At 40.2% G+C, this 27,466-nt stretch overlaps 1 protein-coding gene across 1 annotated transcript in view; it reads left to right on the top strand.

Moving 5' to 3' along the window:
• The window catches only part of lhpp (phospholysine phosphohistidine inorganic pyrophosphate phosphatase), a 290,090-nt gene that overhangs the window by 49,790 nt on the left and 212,834 nt on the right, over positions 1-27,466 (top strand). The window lies entirely within an intron of this gene.

Genomic DNA, 27,466 nt, shown 5'->3' on the forward strand with positions numbered 1-27,466 from the left:
GGCACGTGGCGGACGTAACGCGACTTCCTGACCAACCACAAGCGTAACCTGGCAGGTAACCACCCATACAATCAGATTGTGATTCAGAAAACGAATGCCATGAATGTAATTACCCCGATCTACATACAAGGCGAAAGTCTTGCAACATTCAAAGATGATGGTTTAGGATAAGTACACCATGGAACATAAAACAGCTTATGAAGCCTTGAACCGAAGAAAGCAAGATCTCGGAGATCGTAAAAAAAAAAATAGGAGGTAATGTCGTTTTACTCGCTGTAGATTTTAGTCAAACATTACCAGTTATTCCACGAGGGAGACCAGCAGATGAACTCAACGCGTGTTTAAAATCCATGCTTCTCCCACGGTCGGTTATATGTCGCGTGTTCTCGGGTAGGTACACCAAAAAATGTATACATTTAAGCATGTAATGGGCAAACAAAAAATGAGGTATACCCGAAGGCACTGCAGTAGTACTCAATGTAACTTTACTTCTTAAATGTTAATGTTTTACTGTTTAATAATTTATACGCTTCTTATATGTTGTTCAAATTCTTTTATCAAAATACCAGTGACAGCGCAATGCACGATAACATGGAGTGAATACACCATACGCATCCGCCCACGGCCGCCCTGGTGTGCGCAGATAGGAGTTGATTCTACAATAAAATAAAATAAAGATAAAAAGACTAATACAATCACCACCCATAAAGCAGATAGTACACGTGACGTACTATATGTGTACCAGATTTCAAGTCAATAGGTGAAACGATTTGCGAGCTACAGGTGATTTAAAATCCTGGACAGACAAACGAATAGCCACGGTAGCAAATTATAGAAGAAGATTTTACTGTTTAATAATTTATATTTATATGAAATGTGCTTCTTATATATTACTTCATATTCTCATATGATAATGATGTTAATGTTGTTTATATTGATTTCTATGTTATTGTAAGTGCATGTATGTGTGTATATGTATGTATGTATATACATATATCCATATTACTAACCGAGAATGCTAAACCGGATGATGGACGCAGGCACATCCGGCCATGGGCCGTAGCTGCAAAAAGACGTACTGCGCAGGCGCAAAAAGAGTCCACAAGAGTCGGCTGAGGAGCCGAGAAAGGCGGACAAAAGAGGGCGAGAGAGGCGGATGAGGGGCCGCGAGAGGCGCAGGCGCAAAAAGAGTCCGCGAGAGTCGGAGAAAGGCGGACAAAAGAGGGCGACAAAGGCGGATGAGGGGCCGCGAGTGGCGGACAAGACCACAGAAAAAACGAGTGAGCACATACAAAAAGGAGAAATGAGGCGCAAAGTCAAACGCAGGAAAAGCACGAAACACATTGCACACGAAACTAGACCCGAAAAAAAAAAAAAAAAAAAAAAGAGGCCCGCGCACAACAGCAAGGCACCCCCCCCCCCCCCCCCTACAGGCACCGGACGGGACACACACCAAGAGGGGGATTCAACAAGCCCATGGAACACAAAAAAAAGAACACAAAACCACCCCACAGACCCTACAAGCAAGGGACGGGACACACACAAAGAGGGGAATTCAACAAGACACAGGAACACAAAAAGAAAGAAGACGCTCGCGCAACAACAATCCTCAAACCGTCCCCCCCGCCCCCCACACACACACTCACATCCATAAGAAGTCACACCCAAAGCCACATATTCTAAAGTGAACGTCAGCACCTTCACACTAGACAGCATAGGTGTCAGCATTGGTGGATCTCCTTACAATAAAGCACTATTAACCGTTCAACTGCAGAAAAGGAAACATATTAACAGTGACTGCGATCCTCCTTATTACTTATCCATATTTCGGATGCTGAGAAAGAAACAAGTCATGAATACACGGTCACGGGTACAAAACGAAAAGGAAAGGATAACAGGAACAAACACACGAACACGAAAGAAACAACAAAATAGACGGCTATGCAGCATAGGTGGATCTCATTACAATAAGGCACTATTAACCGTTCAACCGCAGAAAAGGCTCCATATTAACAGTGAGTGCAATACTCCTTATTACTTATCCATATTTCTAAAAGAAAAAATGTCTCGACTCCAAAAACGCAAAGTTCAACTAAAGCTTCTAACTAACGATGTACCTAAAAGTAAAAACTTTATGAACTGCGTTAGATCCTACAATAGTTCATTTGCTTTTAGTAAATATCAGGCCACCAAAAGGCAATGGCCCATACTGCTTTCCCATATGTGCACAAGTACTGCATCGCATTGGAACAGTGCACCCTGAAACAAATCAACAACGCAAATATGCACAAATCTACATCCTGGATCCACATGACGCAAACTATCAATCAAAGTGCTGCATCGCAACAGGCACGGATTCAAAACGAAACACCTCCCGTCTCAGACATACGTTAACGGCAAGGAAGGCTACAACGGGCGTCTCACACAGCACAGGCAAATCGATTACAGCTCCAAAACAACACGTCCCAAATACTACACATGCAACAACGCGCCTCTCAAACGGCACAAGCAAAACATACACCGGGAAAATTCATTCGGATTAATGAATGACATTTGCAATCATTGTCATTCAGTTCACTTCCCTGAAGAAACAACTGGCAATACAAGTAATACATTTAGACGTTGTTGTCAAAAGGGTCAAATTAGACTGCCTTCTTTACATTCATATACTGAATATCTACAGAAGATTCTAACTGACGATGTACCTGAAAGTGAAATCTTTATCAACTGCATTAGATCCTAAAAATCGGTATCCACTATGAACATTAACGGTGGCACTGCACGTGACATCCGTCTTCAAAAAATGTTGTTTATTGATGAATGTACAATGGCATGAAGTCACTTACTCAACACCATTCATAAACTTCTACAAACGTTTATGAATAATAATATTCGATTTGGAGGAAAGGTACTTTTATTAGGAGGAGATTTTAAACAGTGATTAGCTATTCTTCCAGATGCCATGCACTCAGCTATTGTTCAGTGCACCTTAAAATACGCAGACAATTGGCATTGCTTTCAAAAGATACAGTTAGTAAAAAAGATACGATGTCCAGAACCAGATCATAACAATTGCTTATTACAACTGAGAGATGGTACACTCACCAATACAGATGGACTTCAGCCACATATTATTACAATTCCTCAAGCCTTTATCTGCGACGACTTAGTTACAGAGAGATTTGGAACAGCAATCTCATTAGACCAAATGCCCCTTTTAACACAACGCACTATATTATGTCCAAAAAATATTAATGTGCAAAACATAAATACCCAAGTCATTCCATTACTTCCTGGAGAGACACAACTCTTTCTAAGCTCTGACAAACTTGACTCTGATCACAACAATAACCATCTTCATTGACCTTACAAGTTCTGAGCTGGAATTACCTTTTACACTTAAACGGCGTGTACAAAGAAATTTTCCAATTAACCTTTACACTGTCCCACACACTTTATTGTTTGCTTTCTATTTGCATCATCTACACCAGGGGTAGGCAACGTCGGTCCTGGAGTGCCACAGTATGTGCAGGTTTTTGTTCCAACCCAGTTCCTTAATGAGAACTCAATTATTGCTGATGAAGCACATATTGCTTAAGTGACATTTTAATGCTTCATTTTAGTGGTCTCGCTTGTTAAGGTTCTCCAACCTTAATTGCTTATTTCAATCTTAAACTGCTGCATTCAGTGTTTTAATTGCTCCTTATTAGCAATAAGATGTAAAACAGGGGTAGGCAATGTCGGTCCTGGTGAGCCACAGTGGCTACAGGTTTTCATTCAACCCAATTGCTTAATTAGAAACCAATCATTGCCAATCTCAGACCTTATTTAATTTTATGGCTTGTTAGTCTGTGCAATGTAAGGCTTTTATATCGTAGATTTTTTTCCTTTCCAAGGATATCATCCAAATGATTTGAAGCCTAAAACAGATCATTTTCAGTCTGTCACATTTTTCTATGAAGTGTTTTATTAAATCAAACCATGCATGATGAACACACACAGATGTAAATGGAAAAAAGCTAGCTGGAGAACTGCTGGCTGCTTTGTCTTTTACATCTTATTGCTAATAAGGAGCAATTAAAACACTGAATGCAGCAGTTTAAGATTGAAATAAGCTATTAAGGTTGGAGAACCTTAACAAGCGAGACCACTAAAATGAAGCATTAAAATGTCACTTAAGCAATATGTGCTTCATCAGCAATAATTGAGTTCTCGTTAAGGAACTGGGTTGGAACAAAAACCTGCACATACTGTGGCACTCCAGGACCGACGTTGCCTACCCCTGATCTACACCGTCACACTATTCTATATCTCATTCATACATCACGCTCTTTGTCATTCCCAACACCAGGGGTTGGCGAGCGAAGCGAGCAGGGGGCGGAGCCCCCTAGTATATATATATATATATATATATATATATATATATATATATATAATATATGTGTGTGTGTGTATGTATATATATATATATATATATCTATATATATACAGTAATCCCTCCTCCATTGCGGGGGTTGCGTTCCAGAGCCACCCACGAAATAAGAAAATACGCGAAGTAGAAACCATATGTTTATATGGTTATTTTTATATTGTCATGCTTGGGTCACAGATTTGCGCAGAAACACAGGAGGTTGTAGAGAGACAGGAACATTATTCAAACACTGCAAACAAACATTTGTCTCTTTTTCAAAAGTTTAAACTGTGCTCCATGACAAGACAGAGATGACAGTTCTGTCTCACAATTAAAAGAATGCAAACATATCTTCCTCTTCAAAGGAGTGTGTGTCAGGAGCACAGAATGTCACATAGATAGAGAAAACAATCTCTAGCAAACAAATCAATAGGGCTGTTTGGCTTTTAAGTATGCGAAGCACCGCGGCACAAAGCTGTTGAAGGCGGCAGCTCACACCCCCTCCGTCAGGAGCAGAGAGAGATAGAGAGAGACAGAGTTTGTTTTTCAGTCAAAAATCAATACGTGCCCTTCGAGCTTTTAAGTATTAGAAGCACCGTGCAGCATGTCGTTTCAGGAAGCAGCTGCACAAAAGATAGCAACGTGAAGATAATCTTTCAGCATTTTTAGACGAGCGTCCGTATCGTCTAGGTGTGCGAACAGCCCCCCTGCTCAATCCCCATATGTCAGGATCAGAGAAAGTCAGTGCAAGAGAAAAGTAAGCAATCTAGCTTCTCAGCCATCTGCCAATAGCGTCCCTTGTATGAAATCAACTGGGCAAACCAACTGAGGAAGCATGTACCAGAAATTAAAAGACCCATTGTCCGCAGAAATCCGCGAACCAGCAAAAAATCCGCGATATATATTTAAATATGCTTACATATAAAATCCGCGATGGAGTGAAGCCGCGAAAGGCGAAGCGCGATACATGCTTCCTCAGTTGGTTTGCCCAGTTGATTTCATACAAGGGACGCTATTGGCAGATGGCTGAGAAGCTACCCAACTTACTTTTCTTTCTCTCTCTCTTGCGCTGACTATCTGTGATCCTGACGTAGGGGGTGTGAGCAGGGGGGCTGTTCGCACACCTAGACGATACGGACGCTCGTCTAAAAATGCTGAAAGATTATCTTCACGTTGCTACCTTCTGTGTGCAGCTTTTAAGTATGCTGCATGGTGCTTCGCATACTTAAAAGCTCAAAGGGCACATATTGATTTTTGACTTTGTTTTTCTCTCTCTCTCTCTCTGCTCCTGACGGAGGGGGTGTGAGCTGCCGCCTTCAACAGCTTTGTACCGGCGGTGCTTCGCATACTTAAGCCAAACAGCCCTATTGATTTGTTTGCTTTCCTCTCTGTTTCCTTTGAAGAGGAAGATATGTTTGCATTCTTTTAATTGTGAGACAGAACTGTCATCTCTGTCTTGTCATGGAGCACAGTTTAAACTTTTGAAAAAGAGACAAATGTTTGTTTGCAGTGTTTGAATAACGTTCCTGTCTCTCTACAACCTCCTGTGTTTCTGCGCAAATCTGTGACCCAAGCATGACAATATAAAAATAACCATATAAACATATGGTTTCTACTTCGCGTATTTTCTTATTTCGCGGGTGGCTCTGGAACGCAACCCCCGCGATGGAGGAGGGATTACTCTATGTATATATATATATATATATATATATATATGACAACACAATTACATTGATAATCATGTTACGTTATTTTTAAAATGTTTCCTTTACTTTTTCATAACCTCTTTAACACACTACTTCTCCGCTGCGAAGTGCGGGTATTTTGCTAGTCACATATAAACTCAAGATGGAATAAAGTACCAAGTATTGTGGTGGAAAGTATGACTTTAGGGACCTTCTGATCTCAACTTCATGTTTTTTTAGATAATCTAGGTGAGTAGGATGGACGAGTTTTTTGGGCAGAATGGTCTGTTCTCAAAAAAAAAAAAATGTTCTAATGCGAATCACATTGGTAAAGGCTAAGCAATTCTGACCACACCTCTTTTCCCAGAAACATTTTCAAACTCCTGCTATGGAGTCCCATGCACTCCCAGGGTCAGGACATAAATATGATTAGTCATTGTATTATGTCCAAGCATTTAGCCTTGAACAGAATTTACATCTAGTCTCATCGTGCTATACAAGTAACAGGTTTTCACGAAGATCTAGAAGAAAAAACACTATCATATACAGATAGGAATGTTTAAATTGATACATGTCTTAAAACAGGGGTCCTCAATCATGGTCTTGGAGGGCCGCAGTGGCTGCAGGTTTTTGCTCCAACCCTATTACTTAATAAAAAGAACTTATTGCTCAAGTAACACTTCTGCTTCACTTTAGTTGTCTCACTCATTAGGATTTTGAATCCTTATTGCTTATTTTAGTCTTAAACAGCTGTATTCTTTAATCGCTCCTAATTAGCAATAACATGCAAATGACAAAAGAGACCTACTGTTTCTGCGTGGACTACAGGGGGGTTAACGGGAAGACGAGCCTGGACGCATATCCCATGCCCCTGGTTCATGAGATTCTGGAGTCACTGCATGGAGCTGCCGTTTTCAGCACACTAGACCTCCGCAGTGGCTATTGGCAGGTGCCGATGGACGAGGGGAGTAAGAAGAAGACGGCAGTCATCACCCCTGAAGGCTTGTTCCAGTTCAAAGTCATGCCTTTTGGGCTTAAAAATGCTGGGGCCAGCTTCTAGCGGCTCATGGAGCAAGTCCTGAGGGGGTTGATAGGCAAGATCTGCTTTGTATACATCGATGACGTCATTATTTACTCCCCTTCTATTAAACAACATCTCCAGGACCTCAACACCATCTTCCAACGATTACATCAAGCGCAACTTACGCTGAACACGAAGAAGTGTACCTTCATTCAACCCCACATACGCTTCCTCGGGCACATTCTTTCATCTGAGGGGGTCGCTGTAGACCCCGAGAAGACCTTAGCCATCCGAGACTACCCCACGCCCACGGATTTGAAATCTTTGCAACGTTTCCTTGGGTTAGTGGGGTGGTATCACAAGTTCATTCCCCGGATGGCTGATATAGCGGCTCCCTTGAACAACCTAAGAAAAAAAGATGTCCCGTGGGAGTGGACAACAGAGTGCCAGGACGCGGTCGAGCAACTAAAGAGCCACCTTCAAGAGCCGCCCGTTCTGGCCCAGCCAGATCCGCAGCTCACTTTCCAGGTACAAACCGATGCCAGCAACCTGGGGCTTGGCGCCGTGCTCACTCAGAAAATCCACCAGGCTGAACACGTCATCTCTTACGCCTCTCGAGCCTTGCACGGCGCCAAGCTCAATTATTCGACAGCTGAAAAAGAGTGTTTGGCTGTCGTGTGGGCTGTGGAAAAATGGAGACACTATCTGGAGGGGGTTGAATTTGAAGTGTACACCGACCATCACACTCTGACCTGGGTATTTAATCACCCGAAGACCTCCTCCCGTCTAACCAGGTGGGTGTTACGCCTCCAGAACTTCACTTTCAAGGTGACCTATCGGAAGGGCTGTGGCAATATTGTGCCTGATGCTCTGTCCAGGGTGTCAGAGCCACCGGGGATGGTGTGTTTGGCAGAGGCAAAGAAAATGATCCTCCCTCTGCCAAGAAGCCTGGAAGACCTGGCTCAAGCACAAGCCACCAGTCCATTCTGCCAGAGCATCAGGGAGGGACTGGAACAGCAGCGTACCGACCGGGTACACTTCGTGGACCTCCAGGGGGTTCTGTACAGGACCACTCCATCCTCCCTTGGGGGTCTGCAACACCAACTAGTCGTCCCGGAAGGGCTCATCCCCGACTTTTTAAATTACTATCATGACAGTCCTTTAGGTGGTCACCTTGGAAGGACAAAAACTTTATTAAAGATCCTGGGGGTTGCGTGGTGGCCGTCTGTCCGGAAAGACGTTTGCCACCACGTGAAGAAGTGCATCACCTGCCAGCAGCTCAAAAACCCACCTGGTAAACCAGCAGGATTTCTACAATCGACAATCGCGGATGGACCGGGGGAGACTTTGGGAGTCGACCTGATGGGGCCATTTCCTGTTACCAGCTCGAGGAAGACCGTCCTGATGGTGGTGATTGATTATTTTTCAAAGTGGGTGAAGCTGTTTGCCTTAACGGACGCAAAAACTAACAAGATCTGCTCCACCCTGAAGAACGAAATCTTCACCCGCTGGGGGGTGCCGAAGAACATCATCTCAGACCGGGGTCCGCAGTTCACGAGCTCTCTATTAGATGAACTTTATACAGCCTGGGGAGTGAAGAAACACCTGACAACAGCTTACCATCCCCAGGCTAACATGACAGAGCGAGTGAACCGGACCCTGAAGAACATGATCGCCTCCTATGTGGGTGAACGCATCAGGATTGGGATAAATGGCTCCCCGAGCTCCGGTTTGCCCTGAACACCGCTGTGCACGAAGCCACAGGTGAGACGCCTGCTTTGGTTGCGCTGGGCAGACAGCTAAAGGGCCCGCTTGACCGACTCCTTCCCAGAGCCCCTAATCCAGAAACCACCAGTTACAATAACCTATTTAAAATTGAGGAATTACGGCGGAGAATCCAACAGAGGTTGGTGAGTTCGACATCCAGACATGCCAAGTTATATAATGCCCGGCGTAAGGAAGCGCACTTTCAGCCGGGTGATTTGGTCTGGATTAGAGCTCACCATCTCTCGGATGCCAGCAAAAGGTTCTCCGCCAAGCTAGCGCCTAAATGGTTAGGTCCACCCAAAATCATATCTCAAACAGGTCCAGTTAACTTCCAGTTTCAAAGGGGTATCGGCACTGACTCCAAGATAGACACAATCCATGTGGCCAATCTCAAGCCGTACTTCGGCCCTCCCTTGTCCAAGGTTGGGGGGGGGGGGGGAAATGTAGCGGGGCCACATAGTGTTTAAATGTCAGTTCTGAGTGCGTCTCGTTTCATTGTCCCGTTTACTGTTTATGTGCATCAGTTAATGCCGTCCCCGAAAAAGGGGACGGATGATGGAAGGAGACCACAGCCGCAAACCTGGAAAACACCTGTTTACAATCAATCAATCCTAGCCGTCACAGGACTATATAAGCAAGCAGGAAGAGAAGGAAGAGAGAGGAGAGAAGGAGATTTTGTTTCACCATCACGACCACGAGCAACCTGTACCTGTTTTCCATATTGCGCTTATCCATCCAGTTTGTTTTTCCATCTGCCGGATTTATTTCAAGGACCTCACCACGAGATACCCCGGGGTAGGACTTAATCATCCACCACACACACGAGGATTCACAGTGAGGCTGTTCCATTTTTTCCGGGGAGAATCAAACAACTCAATATCACTAATTCAGTCATCCACTTTCAGGACATTTTCTTTATTACCGGACTCACGTACTCATTCATTTTCAGTTTGTCATTCATTGTCGTTATTCGTGTTGTGTGTTTATTTGTTACTGGGACAAGGGAGGTTTTTTTTGTGTGTATATATATATTTGGTGGTGTCTTGTTATTGCTGGGGTGAAGGGATATTTATATTTATATTTGTTTCTGTTATTTGCATGTCATTTTACTGAATACATATAACCCGTTTAAATTTTACATCCTGTTTTTGTGTGCTTATATTTTTCACCGTCGATTGTGGGGGAAAATTTCAAATGGTAAGAAGTACGGCTTGATAGTAGATTATTTCTCAGTCAATTATCCAAGCCACAGGTCTTGGGAGTGTAGCTGCCGGCTGGGTAAAAGGGGTCGGCCGTTACATAAAGTTACCATTTACACCTGTGTGTATTTATCATGCACTATTGGGTTTAATTAAATACTTGGAAGGTAAGTGAAGAGAAAAAAGTGAAGGACTGAGAATTGCTCATCCATTTAGCCATCAAATCATTTGGATGATATCCTTAGAAAGGGGAAGAAAATCTAGGATATGAGAATTACCGGACAAAGCAGAGTTAAAGCTCTAACAAGCCATGAAATTAAATTATTGGCAAGAATTGGTTTCTAATTAAGCAATGGGGTTAGAACAAAAACCTGCAGCCACTGCGGCCCTCCAGGACTGTGATTGAGACCCCTGTCTTTAAAATGTAGTGTCATTGCACATTCACTCAACCGGCCACCTTATTAGGTACACCTTGCTCGTACCTGATTGGACCCCCTTTTGCCTTCAGAACTGCCATAATTATTCGAAGCATAGATTCAACAAATTGCTGGCAACATTCCTCAGGAATTTGGTCCATATTAACATGATGACATCATGGAGTTGCTGCAGATTTGTCCGCTGCACGTACATAATGCAAATCTCCCATTCCACCACATCCCAAACGTACTATATTGGTTTGAGATCTGGGGCCTCATGTATAAACGGTGCGTACGCACAGAAATGTTGCGTACGAATGTTTCCACGCTCAAATCGCGATGTATAAAACCTAAACTTGCCGTAAAGCCACTCACATTTCCACGGTACCTCATACCCTGGCATATGCAATTTCTCCGCTCGGTTTTGCAGACTGGTGGCACCCAGCGTCAAAGCAGTGCTACTGTTCCTGTTTCCGGCGCCGCCGTGAGTGGCAGCCTTTTCAGCAGCTCCGTGTATGACTGTATATGTATGTGTACTTTTCTACTTTTATTTTTCTATTTTTATTTATTGATCACTCCTACCACTTTATTTTATGTGGATTCCTTCCCTGGACACACTTACTTTTACAACGTGGGCATGGATTTTAACACGCCGAGACTCGCCTATTCAAGTACTCAACTTCGGGCGCTGAGAACAAATGCCAGTGCCGGTGTGGTTCCCTATTTACCCGACGAGGTAAGAAGGCGGTATCGTGGCAGCAGAGCCGGCACTAAGCTAAAAAAGAAGCGGCTTGCGAGAAAGTGGCGTTTCAAGCCTTCGGTGCCTTCTGTGATTCTGGGGAATGTAAACTCAAATCTCAAATAAGATCGACGAACTAGCTGCGCTGGTGAAAAATGTAAGGACCTACAGAGAATGCAGTTTGTTGTGTTTCTGCGAAACGTGGCTAAATAACACCATCCCAGATGCCAACATGGAGCTACCTGGGTTTAGCACAGTTAGAGCGGACAGAGATGCAAGTACCTGTGGTAAGCACAAAGGAGGAGGACTCGCTCTCTATGTTAATACACGGTGGTGTCACTCTGGACATGTTAACGTCAAAATCTCCACTTGCTGCAGGGATATCGAACTGTTGGCCGTAAGTTTACGTCCCTACTATTTGCCCAGAGAGTTTGGACATGTCATTGTTGTTATTGTATACATTCCTCCTCGGGCAGACGTGGAGTCAGCGAGTGACATCATCCATTCCGCTGTTGCTAAGTTACAAACGCAGCACCCTGAGGCGCTTGTGCTAATCGCTGGAGACTTTAACCATGTGACGCTGGACAAAACATTGCCTGCATTCTCCCAGTATGTGGACTGTAACACCCGGGGAAATAAGACTATTGATTTACTGTATGCAAACGTTAAAGACGCATACAGCGCCACCCCGCTGCCTGCGCTTGGGAAAGGAGATCATAACCTGGTTCAGCTTCAGCCTCACTATAAACCAAAAGTTAGAGTCCTACCTGTAACCACACGATCATTCAGGAAGTGGACCCCGGAGGCTGAGAATACTCTGAGAGAACTTTTTGGAACTACAGACTGGGATATCCTGCAGGGATCTCATAATGAGAACATTGAGGAAGTTGTTGACTGCACTACTGACTACATCAGCTTCTGTATGGACATTGTAGTTCCTGTAAGAACAGTACGCTGCTATGCTAACAACAAGCCATGGATTACAAGTAATATCAAGGGCCTTTTGAATCAGAAGAAAAGGGCTTTTAAAGACGGTGATCAGCATGAGCTCAAGCGCGTGCAGAAGGAACTCCAAGTCCAACTCAGGGCGGCGAAGGAGCAGTGCAGGAGAAAGCTGGAGCAGAAGTTGCAGAATAACAGCATGAAGGAAGTGTGGGATGGGATGAAGATCATCACTGGCTGCAGCTCGAAGCGGGGTACCACCATTGAGAGAGACGTGAAGAGAGCAAACCAAATGAACAACTTTTTTAACAGGTTTGACCACCCTAACCCACTCTCACTCTCACCTCGGAGTACTGCACCCTCCACACATCCTTCTGCTGATACCAGCATAGGAAAAACATCCCCACCCATAATAACAACAGCGCAAGTGAGCAGAGAGCTGAGGAGACTTCGTGCCAGCAAAGCAGCGGGTCCAGATGGAGTATCGCCACGACTGCTGAAGGTCTGTGCATCGGAGCTGGGGGGGCCTCTACAGCGCATCTTCAACCTGAGCCTGGAACAGGGGAGAGTCCCGAGGCTTTGGAAAACATCTTGTATCACCCCAGTCCCAAAGGTATCACGTCCTAGTGAGCTGAATGACTTTCGGCCTGTTGCTCTGACATCACATGTGATGAAGACCATGGAGAGGCTGCTGCTTCACCACCTTAGGCCACAGGTTCAACACGCCCTTGACCCTCTGCAGTTTGCATATCAGGAGAAGGTGGGAGCGGAAGATGCCATCATCTATATGCTACACCGATCCCTCTCTCACTTGGACAGAGGCAGTGGTGCTGTAAGAATTATGTTTCTAGACTTCTCTAGCGCCTTCAACACAATCCAACCTCTGCTCCTTAGGGACAAGCTGACAGAGATGGGATTAGATTCATACCTAGTGGCATGGATCGTGGACTATCTTAAAGACAGACCTCACTATGTGCGTCTTGGGAACTGCACGTCTGACATTGTGGTCAGCAACACAGGAGCGCCACAAGGGACTGTACTTTCTCCGGTCCTGTTCAGCCTATATACATCGGACTTCCAATACAACTCGGGAGTCCTGCCATGTGCAAAAGTTCGCTGATGACACTGCTATCGTGGGATGTATCAGGAATGGGCTGGAGGAGGAGTATAGGGACCTAATCAATGACTTTGTTAAATGGTCCGACTCAAACCACCTACACCTGAACACCAGCAAAACCAAGGAGCTGGTGGTGGATTTTAGGAGGCCCAGACCCCTCATAGACCCAGTGATCATCAAAGGTGACTGTGTGCAGATGGTGCAGACCTATAAATATCTGGGAGTGCAGCTGGATGATAAATTAGACTGGACTGCCAATACTGATGCGCTGTGCAAGAAAGGACAAAGCCGGTTATACTTCCTTAGAAGGCTGGCTTCCTTCAACATCTGCAATAAGATGCTGCAGATGTTCTATCAAACAGTTGTGGCGAGCGCCCTCTTCTACGCAGTGGTGTGCTGGGGAGGCAGCATTAAGAGGAAAGACGCCTTACGCCTGGACAAACTGGTGAGGAAGGCAGGCTCTATTGTTGGCATGGAGCTGGACAGTTTAACATCTGTTGCAGAGCGAAGGGCGCTCAGAAGGCTCCTATCAATTATGGAGAATCCACTGCATCCACTTAATAGTATCATCTCCAGACAGAAGAGCAGCTTCAGCGACAGACTGCTGTCACTGTCCTGCTCCACAGACAGATTGAGGAGATCGTTCCTCCCCCAAACTATGCGACTCTTTAATTCCACCAGGGGGGGTAAACGTTAATATTTAACATTATACATAGTTATTGTCTGTTTTTTTCACCTGTATTATTATCATTCTTTAATGTAATATTATTTATTGTATCAGTATGCTGCTGCTGAAGAATGTGAATTTCCCATTGGGATTAATAAAGTATCTATCTATCTATCTATCTATCTATCTATCTATCTATCTATCTATCTATCTATCTATCTATCTATCTATCTATCTATCTATCTATCTATCTATCTATCTATCTATCTATCTATCTATCTATCTATCTATCTATCTATCTATCTATCTATCTATCTATCTATCTATCTATCTATCTATCTATCTATCTATCTATCTATCTATCTATCTATCTATCTATCTATCTATCTATCTATCTATCTATCTATCTATCTATCTATCTATCTATCTATCTATCTATCTATCTATCTATCTATCTATCTATCTATCTATCTATCTATCTATCTATCTATCTATGGTCACCCTTTCTTTCTTGGATCCACATTCCTGACGCAGCTTTATAAATACACTGAAACTAACTGCATATTATTTATTAGTGTAATGCATCTGATTGTAATTAACCTGCAGCAATATAATGGTCCATAGAATAGCCATAGTATTCCAAATACCATAACTGCTTTAGCATTGTTACTCTCACTGCATCTTTTTCTTTAAGCTGCTCCTGTTAGGGGTTGCCACAGCAGATCTTCTTTTTCCATATTACTCTCACTGCACCACTCAGAGTATTTATATCCCTGTATCTGAGTGGGGAATCACAGCAGCAGCTGATTGGAAAGAGAATTATCGGTATACAGCATGAAGCAGATGCTGCCTCAGCCACGGCAAAACGCTTCAATGCCTTTCCTGTATCAAGTCGCGGTCCAGAAAAAGTTTCATCCCAAGAACTATAAACGCACTCAATCAGTCCATCAAGTGCTCCTTGTAGAACTGTTTGTACTTATAAGTATAATTACCCCACTGTAAACTTGCACTACAGTTATAATATTGCACAACCTGAGCCACTTTATAAAACGCGTATTTACATATGATGACGATATCATTTTAAAGATGAAATGCAGCAAAATATGTTGATTATATTATACAGATACAACTTTAACTTCATTTAAATAATCTGTATTGTTAGTAATTAAACATGTGAGGACACGGTACCGCAGCGCTAGCTAGTTCATGGATTGTTCCTGCATTGCGTTGTATTCTTGCTGGTGCTGACGCGACACTGGAAGGATAGATGGATAGAATAATTAAACATGTACTATGAAGATAGTTCAATGTTCCTTAAAAGTTTTGAAGAATCAGTGTTCTAAGCTTACAGATGGCTTCACGTCTATTACAGAGCTGATTGTGTGGCGATTGGGTATTTGGAGAAAGAAAGGTATGGACAGGAATTGGAGGTTAGTACGTTTGAAAGAGACAGTACTTCTGTAATAAATTATTTCATCGAAGGTCGCGCATGGCACAGCAAGCCTCTTGCATGAGACATGAACAAGCACTGCGCCACCGTGTTCCCATGTTTAATAACATGCTTTCATTCCTATCATCATGAAAAAGATATCACGTATACATCTCAGTATTTTAATTATTCAGAGAGCTGTAATATCACGAATGCAATGGATTATGTGTCCTGTCGGAGAAAGAGAGCCTGTTTAAGAAGCAGGTAGTGATTCACACACAGAGCAGAAAGAAGATCAAATACAGAACAAAGTATTTAACATGCTACTTTAGTTACGATGGGATTTGAGAAACTAGTAAATTAAACGATTTTAAGATGAACTTTACGATGTTCTACTTTAATGGCAAAATAAACTACGTGATTAAAGTGGAAATTTCGAGATTAAAGTTGACATTTCTTGCTTTTTTCCCACTGTGTGCCTATTTTTTTGTCTGTACCCTAATAAGCTTTCATATGACACTCAGATGGTGGGCTACGACTCACCTTTTCACGGCGACTTTGATATGTGACTTCATTTTTTATTTCGGGCACTGTGCAACTTTGTGAACTTGAGCTTTCGAGTTTCTCCAACACTCTGTCACTTGATCAACTTCCTTTTGTTGTTTATATCACTGTTAAACCAACAAATAGTACGTTTTTCCTTTGCCTCCACTTATTATTCGCTGAAATTCTTATATTTTCCCCTGTGCTTTTCCCATTGTCTTTTCACAGAAGGCTGAGCTTAAGGGCTATTTATATTGATTTGCATATTGAAAGAGGCGTAATTCTGGGAGGAGGTGGGGCGGGACAGAAGGCGCGTGCACGTGTGTTACTTTTCACGCTGATGGGGATTTATGTAGCGGAAGAACGTGAAAGTTTGCGTACGTACGGATTCCTGCATCTGGATTTTTCTGTGCGTACGCACATTCCCGCTTTTGTGCTTACGCCATGTTATAGTGTGAGTTCTACGCACGGCGTTATACATGAGGCCCCTGGTGTCTGTGGATGCCATTTGAGTATATTGAACCTATTGTCATGTTAAAGAAACCAGTTTGAGATGATTTGAACTTTGTGACATGGCACGTTATCCTGCTGGAAGTAGCCATCAGATAATGGGTGCACTGCTGTCATAAAGTGATAGGCTCAGGCATTTATACAATGCTGAATTGGTACTAAGAAGCCCAAAACGTGCCAAGAAAATATCCCCCACACCATTACACCTCCACTAGCCTGAACCATTGATACAAGGCAGGATGGATCCATATTTTCATTTTGTTGATGCCAAATTCTGATCCTACCATCTGAATGTCATAGCAGAAATCAAGACTCATCAGACCAGGCAACATTTTTCCAGTCTTCTATTGTCCAATTTTGGTGAGTACATGCAAATTGTAACCTCAGATGCCTGTTCTTAGCTGAAAGGAGTGGCACCCGGCGTGGTGTCCTGCTGTTGTAGCCCATCTGCTTCAAGGTTCAGCGTTTTGTGCTTTCAGAGATGTTCTTCTGCATACCTAAATTGTAACGAGTGGTTATTTGAGTTACTGTTGGCTTTCTGTCAGTTCGAACCACTCTGGCCATTCTCCTCTGACTTCTGGCATCAACTAGGCATTTTTGCCCAGGGAACTGTCTTTGACTGGATACTTTCCCTTTTTTTTTTGGACCATTCTGTGTAAACCCTAGAGATGGTTGTGCGCAGGGGCAGATCTGGAGAATTTTACATGGGGTGGCAAGAGGGTGGCAGGAACATTTTTAAGAGGGTTGCAACCTGAAAATTATTTATTAATTTTATAAATAAAATTATTTATTAATTTTATAATAATACATTTATTTATATATTATATTTATTAATTATTCTTTCAGAAGCACATATATGGCATACATGTTTGAGGTAAGCATATTTATGAGGTAAAAAAAATTAATTATTACGAAGATAAGTCCAGCCTCGGAGTAGCAATCAGCAGTTTATTGTATGAGCATATTTTACAATTCTTGCCCTAAAAAAACTACAGACAAATATGTTCCACAATGTTGATATATCTTTGTAAAATTAAGTGTTATGTTGTTTTTGAAATTATTCGGATATAAAGTATCTCAATGAGCTGACTGGTACAAATCTAATTCATGGGTTGAATATTCACAGTCCAAAGACTCCTGTTACTGTTTTGCCCATCGACATTTCTTATTGTCTGATGCTCTTAAAAATGGCTTTACTTCCTTTGAAGGATTCTGCAACTGTTAAAAGGCAACAATGAAAGATGGTGGCTTTAGTTCACATTCCAAGTCTAAGTACCATGTTAATGCAATGAGTGAGAAAAATACCTCGTTGTTGAGTTTAATGGATGAGCAATATAAGAAAAAGGTGACTGAAAATATCTGAAAAAAAGTTATCATCTTAACTGCTACTAAAAACATAGCCTAACATGGTCACAAAGAAACAATAGACTCAAGACCAAAAGGGCATTTTTCCAGCCATGTTAAATTTGCTGGCCTACCATAACCTTAAAAAAAGACTTGAAGAGCAAGTCAAAAATGTAACATATACCAGTAAAACTACACGAAAGAAAATGCTGGCATGTTTGGGTGACATGGTTTATGAAGAAATACTAAAAGAGGTTAAAGAGAGTGAACAGCTTTCAGTCATCATGGTTTAGAGCATGTGCTGATAGCGCTTTGCCGCACTCACCACAAAATGAACCACCTGGATTGGGACCTGAGTGCAGCGGGTGACACCTCAGCACCACACTGGAATAGTGTAAGGTTGTTAATGCTGGCTGGAGTGTCAATCCTGCCACCAATCCCCAAGTTCTCCCTGTAAATTGGACGACCTAGTTGCAGGGCTGGATGCAGATTAACATCATACCCAGGGCCTTTCCCAACAGAGTAGAGTCATTTCTGGCGTTAAAGGGAATTGAACCGACATCCTACCAATTGCCGGCACAGATCCCTAGCTTCAGAGCCACCACATCTGTCATCATGGATGAAATTAAAAATGTGAAAAAAAAAAAAAGAAAGAAGTTTCAAGTGGTAGAAGGGTTGGATGCTTGTGCAGTAAGTGCTAAATTATTGGCTGTTAAACGAGGAATGGTTTGGATTATAAGCAAAATCTTGTAGGTCAAGAATATAGTGGAGCAGCAGTTATGTGTGGGGCACATTCAGGTGTCCATGCTAGGAAAAGATGTTGCCAATTTGCATTGTATGTTCATTGCAATGCACATAGGTTAAACTTGGTAATAGATGACACAGTCAGAAATGTACCTGATGCTGGAAATATTTTTGCTTTGTTGAAAAAATTGTACACATTCATGTGTACACAACTCTATGTCCATCAGAAATAGTTGGATGTGCAGTGTGAAATGTTTACAGGTGGCACCAAGGGAGTTTCAGTGCCTTAGCGATACATGCTGGGTTTGCAGGCATGTAGCATGTCGCAATGTAGTGGGCAGACTGCCTGTTATTCTTAAAATTCTTGAGGAAATTAAATGTGAGAACAATCCACAAAGAGCTGTTGAAGCTCAAGTAATACTGGGTCAAATCGATTTTAGTTTTGTAGGGTGTCTTGCAGTGTTCAGAAAGGTTTTAGGTGATTCTAAGTTTTTGCCAGACATGCTGCAGTCAAAACACTTGATTGTCTATGGCTGTTGATGTAATTCAATCACTGAAAGACACAATGACACATTATCGTAGTGATGCCTATTTTGATGAGATTTGGAGTGAAAAAATGTGAAAAAAGTTGTATTTCTACAACCTAGTACTTCTCAAAGTGGTCAGTGAAGGTAACTGGAAAACCCCAAGATTGTGTTCTCCCCACTGCCCTTGGACAACATGTAGAACCAGACAGCAAATATGCTTTTCAAGTCAAGTTATTGATAGCATGATTGGGGAAATAGAAAGGCATTTTTCTAATACTAACTGCCGTATCACAATTGGTTTGTAGACTTTAAATCCATCTAGGTCTAGCTTTCTAAAAGAGGAGGATGTTCTTCTTTTGGCAAATGCTTATGGGTCCAATATTGAAGACTTGAACCTTGAATTTCACCAGATAAGGAGAGTTATAGAAAGACATAAAAAGAATGGTGAACGAAATCCTGCCATTCTGTTGGAACTTGTATATTTTTTGGACCCACATTGGAATGTGTTCTTTGAGCTGTGCTGTTTTGGTTGTGTTTTAGGCCATCAATCATGACTTTAGATATGTTTATAAGAGAACAGTGAAAAATACTTTAAAACTGTCAACAACCTCCATAATAATGACATAATGATAAAGAAATTATCATTTACACTACAGTTACCCCACTACCCTTTACTGGAGTCTTCAAAATAATAATTTCCTAAAATAAATAATGATTGTGGGCGGCACGGTGGCGCGGTGGGTAGCGCTGCTGCCTCGCAGTTGGGAGATCTGGGGACCTGGGTTCGATTCCCGGGTCCTCCCTGCGTGGAGTTTGCATGTTCTCCCCGTGTCTGCGTGGGTTTCCTCCGGGGGCTCCGGTTTCCTCCCACAGTCCAAAGACATGCAGGTTAGGTGGATTGGCGATTCTATATTGGCCCTAGTGTGTGCTTGGTGTGTGGGTGTGTTTGTGTGTGTCCTGCGGTGGGTTGGCACCCTGCCCAGGATTGTTTCCTGCCTTGTGCCCTGTGTTGGCTGGGATTGGCTCCAGCAGACCCCCGTGACCCTGTGTTCGGATTCAGCGGGTTGGAAAATGGATGGATGGAAATAATGATTGTCCAAAAAAAGATGCAATTTTTTGCAAAGAAAGAACAGAAATGCCCTATTAACTTCAGCTGAAGTTAAGGTATCAATGATCTGAGTTCAAGGGGCTGCCAGATGCAGCAAGGTAGCACAGAGCCAACCTGGACTGTCACGCACCCCTACCAAAAAGGGGAATGATTAATAAATAAAACTCAGCACACTGTTTCCTCAGCAGTGTCTGAGGTTTATTTTATTTACAACAGCACATTAAAGCAATACTTTCAATAATGTAGTACCCATTTTATCTCATTTCACCACCTTACAGTCTTTATATGCATACTTTTTACTAATTTATAAACATAGGTGCTTATATTTTACCATTCATCTCTATCTCTTAAACTTTCATTATTTCTATACACTTGTTACAAACTACTTGCCTCTTGTTTAACTCGTTTAGGCTTCTTTCCTATTTATCATAAACAGTAGTATGTATTAATATATACAACTATGCCATAAAAAGCATACTCCCATTAAGACGTATAAATACATACTTGTGATAAAGGAATATTAAGGGTATTTTGTTATAATACACTTAACAACAGACTGTTTCTTTTATTTTACTTAATAAATTGCTAAGTTTTGCTATTAAACATCACAATGTTACAACAGTAAATCTTTAAAACCCACTGCTTTAATAAAAGGCTGAACTGGCTTCTCTCACATAACTTTATGGGAACCCATGTACAAACAATGAGCATTCTGGAAAGTTCTACATTACTGTCAATTTTACAAACTCACTTGACATTCTTCCACTTTTGTAAAGGGAAAAAAAGAAAGTTAACACTTTTCCTATATTACAACTAAAAGTCTGTCATGAGCAACACAATGCAAACCTGTATGCTGAGCATTTTATGGCATGTATAATAACAGCAGTGTTCTCAAACGAAAAACCAAAGTTGCTTTTCACTGTTTTTTTTCTATATATCAACAACAGTAACAGCAAATGTATGGAAAATGCAAATATTTGTACGTATCAGGGTAAAATGTAGTTCTCAAACCATGCACATAGAACAAAAATAATAAATAGAACAAAGTATAAAATGCTGTAAACATAAAGCATGCAATTATAACCTGTGAAAGTAATATAACATGGGAATGTTGTTAACTATGCAGTGTTTCGACTTTAGATTTAGTTCTTGTTTGAGTGTGCCGCCATCTTTAATAATAAATTCAGCTAAGCACCTAGCTGCAAATCACATACAACCCAAATACAAACAGGAAAAGGACAAAATGTACAAATTATTTTTAACATTACTTAATTCTTTCTTTCGAGACAGATGATCTTTATCTCACAAATTGTGGACCATTAAATTTATATCAACAGAAAAGAAGGATGAGGAGAAGCAAGTTATGCGTGGAACAAGCCATTGTTATCTGAAGGGGAGGTTTACGTGGAAGGCTGAGCGCAGGACATGCTTTATGTCAAAAGAATTTTTAGGAAACTTAGTTATTTCCAGTTTTTTTAATTATATTTACATTGAGGTGGCAAATAAGGTGGCACATAATTTTCTTAGGGAGGCAAATACCATCATATTCCCCCCAGTTAGATCTGCCCCTGGTAGTGTATGAAAATCCCAGTATATCAGCAGTTTCAGAAATACTCATACCAGTCTGTTTATGCCACTTTCAAAGTCACTTAAATCACCTTTCTTCCCCTTTATGATGGCTGGTTTGAACTTCAGGAGGCCATCTTGACAATGTCTACATGCCTAAATGCATTGAGTTGCTGCCTTGTGATTGATTAGATATTTGCGTTAAGCAGTTGAACATGTGTACCTAATAAAGTGGCCGGTGAGTGTATTTTGCTTGTTATGTTCAGGAATACTAAAGTATATGGCATGGCACAGCTTTGCCTTAATTCATTGTTCCATAGTACAGTTATTAGATAAATAAGTACAGTATTGTTCATAAATTGTGTTTGTTATTCTAAACATTACTGCTTTTGTAATAAATATTCTTGTAGATTTTTTAAGCATTAGTAATGTTGCACATTATGCTTTAAAAGTTGATCCTTTTAATTTTTCAGTTCATATCTCTATGAAATGTGTGGATTTGTAAGACTTTATTTAATTTGTTGTTTTTTAAAAAATAAAAATAACAAACAAATTGCAATTAATTAAACTATTATTTTCAGCTTTACATAGCCAAGAATGTGACGCATGGCTTGTTCTACAGTAGACAAGTGTAACACTTTGTGACACATTTTGGTGAATGATCTGTTCTGCAGTTTTAGAATTTCAACCTTTCAAAGTACTGTATATGTTAAAACAGACAGCTGTGCAAAAATGTAAAGTATTTTGTGCCATAATTTGTGGCTTTATCCAGCTAACAGGTGGACAGTGATGACCCAGGGTTATGAAGATCTTGAAAAGGAATTAGATTTCCTTCCCAGTGTAAAATAGCAGGGACTGTGGCAGATACTCGCATAGGACATGCTGTGAAAAGTTGTTGTACTAGCTCTGCTATTAGTCTAAGACAGGTTGATATTTAATCAATCAGTGTAGACTTCAAAGTCAACATTTGCAGTGCACCATACAAATGTTGTTATTTGCTGTTTGGTATGGGATTTGTAAAAGCAGTGTTAATGTTTGTAATGTGTCATTTTTTGGAATGACAGAGATATATCAACCAGACAGACACACAGACAAACTCATCAACATTTATTATTTTATTAAGATGGATCTTATAGTATTTTACTTGTCTGATAAAGGTTGGTGAACTTTGCTGATTGCAATTTTCTGATGAGTCTGGTTATGGAAATGGAAAAAAACACTTGGGAACTGCTAATTCTGAACATGATAGAAACAAATGTTATTTTTATTTTTGTAATTTTTATATTTGTTTTTTCAGAGCAAGTAAATTAAAAGATATCATACACCTCTGTGTCCCATATAGTTCCATTTTACTTTCACTTTGACAGAGTAAGGTATGAAGCATAAGTGTAATTTTCTGAGTTGTGACATTCATATATTTTGTATTTATTAGGTATTGTGTATGAATGATATTGTTATTGCATTTAATATCTTGGGATACTGTATTCTGAGCTGTCTTGCTGTTGTATTATGCTTTTAACATCAATACATGTTTCTAGTTGAATTAAAATAAGTTGTATTTTTTAGACTTTTTTATGATTGTTCATATAGTCAGAAATACAGCATCCAACCTGAGCAATGCAGAAAATAAGGAATATGAAATCGTAACTATCTTTTTATGTTGTACAAGTATATATACAGTAATCTTCAACTAAGTGGTAAAAGGATATATTGTACCTATGATAAATGCCTAAATGCCTTAGTAGGTAGTACATTGTTTTATAAATTGTACAGGTCTCTAGATATGTATTGGATAGAGGCTGTACCATTTTGAATGAAGACACTGTCACTCTTCTAAGTGCTCAGTTGAGCTGAGATCTAAAATCTGTTTATCATTGTATCTTGGATCAATGTATCAACATAACAGTGGAGGAGGTTGTACTTTTTATGGTGGCTTTATCTATTTCTTCCTTGCCCAAGTCACCTAGTTTGTTCTGCAGCATCACCAAGTCAAGCCTTCACTCAATCTCTGGCCAAGCATACTGTACCTTAAAAATCAATTCTCTCAGAAAATATCTGCGTTGTCATCTTTGTGCTATAGTATCCAACATAATGAACAACTTGTTATTCCTAGCATTTCCATACATGACCTTAAGCATGATGGGATCTTATTTATCTCATTGACCACACCTATGTAGTGGCATGTGCTTTCAGTATAATTTGCAGTGTAATTTGCAGTCATTATTTTTTTGCATTTTTCTTTGGCAGTGAACAGTACTTTTGTTAATTACATTTGCAGTGCTTTATGAATGTTTGGATGAAAATAACTTTCTATCAGTGTCAAGAAGAACATATATAGCCTGTACTGTTTAACAAGGAGCCAGAGAGAGGGCAATGTGTTGCATGTAGGCCAAACATGTTAATAAAAGTTTAACTATACTTCATTCACATGATAATATTACTACTTCTACTACAGTTTTTATTAAAAAAATGTGCACTGTCTTATTGAATTTAATATATTCGATTCCTTTAATGTCAGAGTTTTGGCTCCTTTGTTATATATTTTTTATTAATTTACTGTTCTGATACCATTTAATTTGGTAAACTCAGTCCTATTTTTTATTAAAGTTTTCTTAGCATTCATAGTTTATTTAGAATATATTCATTTACAGCATCTGTCACTTTGACTTTTTGCATAAACATTCAGCTTTCTGCTTGATGTCCTAATACACAAAACAACTTTAAACATTTCGAGCACTTTCAATTGACTGAAATAAAATTTTTTTTCTGTGCAACCAACACATCTGCCATTACACCTAGCTATCTCCATCACTCTATAGAATTGTCATATTGTTGGTCTTTTAGTTTTTTAGGTACCAGTATGGCAGTTATTTCATTTAGGTTTCTTGTCAATTAGTCATGAAAATTCTTGCCACAGAACACAAGATTTACCCCTCATGTTTACATAACTAGCTGGGTAGTTAAGTATGTATACGTACATTTTCAGGTATTAGATGTTTCACACACCCTCGGGTTTATCCTGGCTTTGGGGTGGGAACCAAAATGCTACTGAACCTTTACTGCTACACTATTGAAAGTATCCTGACCAGATGCATCATGGCGTGGTTTGGTTGCCTGACTTGCCAGGAGAGCAAATTCTGTCACAAAGACTGTTTATACAGCTTCTAAAATCACTGGGACTGTCCTTCCACAGCTTCATACCATCTGTAAAACCACATGTCTGAGGAGAGATGAATCTATCATCTGTGATGTCAGCCACCCAGTTCATTCCCAGTTTTCACTTCTGCCTTCTGGGAAGCACCACTGGATCCTCACCACTTCTCCACCCACTTCAGGAACACCTTCTTCCACCAGGTCATAAGGTTGCTGAACTCTCAGTAACCTGATCCTATCTACCCTGCACTGTGTACTGTACCCACCTGCTGATTTATGTTTAATTATACTATACTTTATTTTTTTTAATTCTTACTAGGTGGCTCTGCCCACTGCTCGCTTTGCTTGCCATCCTCTGTGCAGGACCTATACGCTAGTCATTTCCCGGATCTGCTGCTTGCGATGAATCGTGCTATGCTTTTGGATAAACACAAATATCAACTCTGTCTTTGATATGTCTTTCTTTCGAAACTATTATCGCTGACAGTTCGTCACATGTTGGTTTATTATATATGTGAGCGTGATCTTTCAGATTCATATAGAAATCCAAGAAAACTTCTTTGTCCATGTTTTTCAGATAAATTTCGTGTAAAGTAAGATACTTTTGGACATATGGATTAGTTATCCATTATTGGCTGTAGAATTTCTAATATGTCCGATTGTTTAACTCTTTCGATTCTATGTTGCATCACTTCTCCATGATCATAAATATAAACCTGACCGAATTGTGGTTTCTTTGAAATTAAACTTGTAGTAGCTTTAATTGTTGCGGGAACACAGATTGTCATAGTGTATGGTCCTGAATCGTGTAAATTATTGACAGATTAACAGATTATTGTAGATTTGGATATTTTGCCTGTGGTGTTTGTGGATTTCACTTTCACCAAATAACAAATCTTTTATTTCACGCGGATACACCTCTTCATTGGAAAGAAACACTACTTTTCCCTGATGGCAACACGAATTAGACGATCTACAAGTCTCCGACTTAAACTTTAAAGCCGACCAATATCTGCATACTTCTATCATATCACCTATGTCCATATATTCAGTCTCTTTTTGCTGTTCCATTATTTCACCGAATAATAATTTATGTTTGTTAGCGTTAATCTGATTTTTACTATCAGTTTTTTGAGACTTTTGAATTTTTGTACCTTCAGAATCTCTAAACTGCTCTGCATGTGTATCGATCCAATGTTTTTGAACCTCTTTATGACAATCTACTTTGTCTTCTACTCTTTGTCTTTTCTTCTTCTACTGTTTGTCTTTATTTCTACTCCCGCTTGGACCTGTTAGGTTTTCAATTCATCTCTTGGCACAAAGTCTCGTCTCACGGCTCATGAAATTATCTCTCTGAAAATGTCTCGCCTTGTCTCTCTGAAAAAGTCTCGTCTCGTCCCAAGATTTTTTTTTTATAATAAGAGAGACATATTTATGTATGTTTTTTTCATTTATCTTATGCTACTTTTATTTATTTACTGTATTTATTTATACATCATCACAACTGTGGTGTAAGAATTTAATGATGCTTTGCAGTGTATACGTCAATAAAGACAATCTAATCTCTAATCTTATCCAATCTAATATACCTTTTCTGGCAACAAATGGGCTTTTTCACACAGCTTTCCTTCATTACCAATAATGACTGCCAGTTTAAACTGGATTCCTGTTCAGATTCTGTTTTTTAAAACCCTTATGATAGTACCACTACCTGTTCATTGCAGATTAACAAAGGTTTTTTTTCAAAATATTAAAAACAGATTCTTAAACTAGAAGTGTATAAAGGCTACACTAGAACTCTTCTTTTTTTACCGTATTTGCTTGTTTTGTTATGTTATTTATTAATGCTTTTCTATGTATTTGCATGTGACACTTTTTTAAATTCTGTAACACTAATTTTTAAATTGTCATGATATTCCATAATGCAGTGCTAATTTTGACAATACATTGTGATTTAGTTTTAGTCTTAGTGTTCTGACTAAATTGCATTTTAGTTTTAGTCACATTTTTGTCACTTAAATATTGTTAGTTTTAGTCTAGTTTTAGTCGACAAAAGGTAAATTAATTTTAGTTGAGAAAAAATAAATCGGTTTTAGTCGACTAAAAGTAAAAGCATATTACTTCAAACAGTCAGAATCAGATGGATATCTTATTTCACATATGAATATTCACAGAATATACTGTACCTCCAAACTATTATACTAATATGGATTTCTCACTAATAAGCCAAACCACATGTAGTGATTATTGGACATAAAATGAAGAGTAGCTATAGAAAATATTTTCTCCAGAAGATCATGGTCAGATAACGTCATCATAATTTTCTGGCCCTCGACATGCCTCAGTTATGCTGCTATAAGATTTTAACCAAAAAAAATGTATATGACATTAGTGCATTTACTATGTTCTTCACCTTTTAGGGGTTATGCTCATAAACATTAGTTTGCCCCCAAAAACCAAACAAATAACACACATTTAGTGTTTGCATATTCATATTCAGCAGTGAAGCAGTGCTGTTTTGCCATACAATACATGTACATATCGTATTAATTGGAGATACGATTCAAGCACTGAAATC

Source organism: Erpetoichthys calabaricus, chromosome 2, assembly GCF_900747795.2.
Source record: "Erpetoichthys calabaricus chromosome 2, fErpCal1.3, whole genome shotgun sequence".
Classification (NCBI taxonomy): Eukaryota; Metazoa; Chordata; class Cladistia; order Polypteriformes; family Polypteridae; genus Erpetoichthys; species Erpetoichthys calabaricus.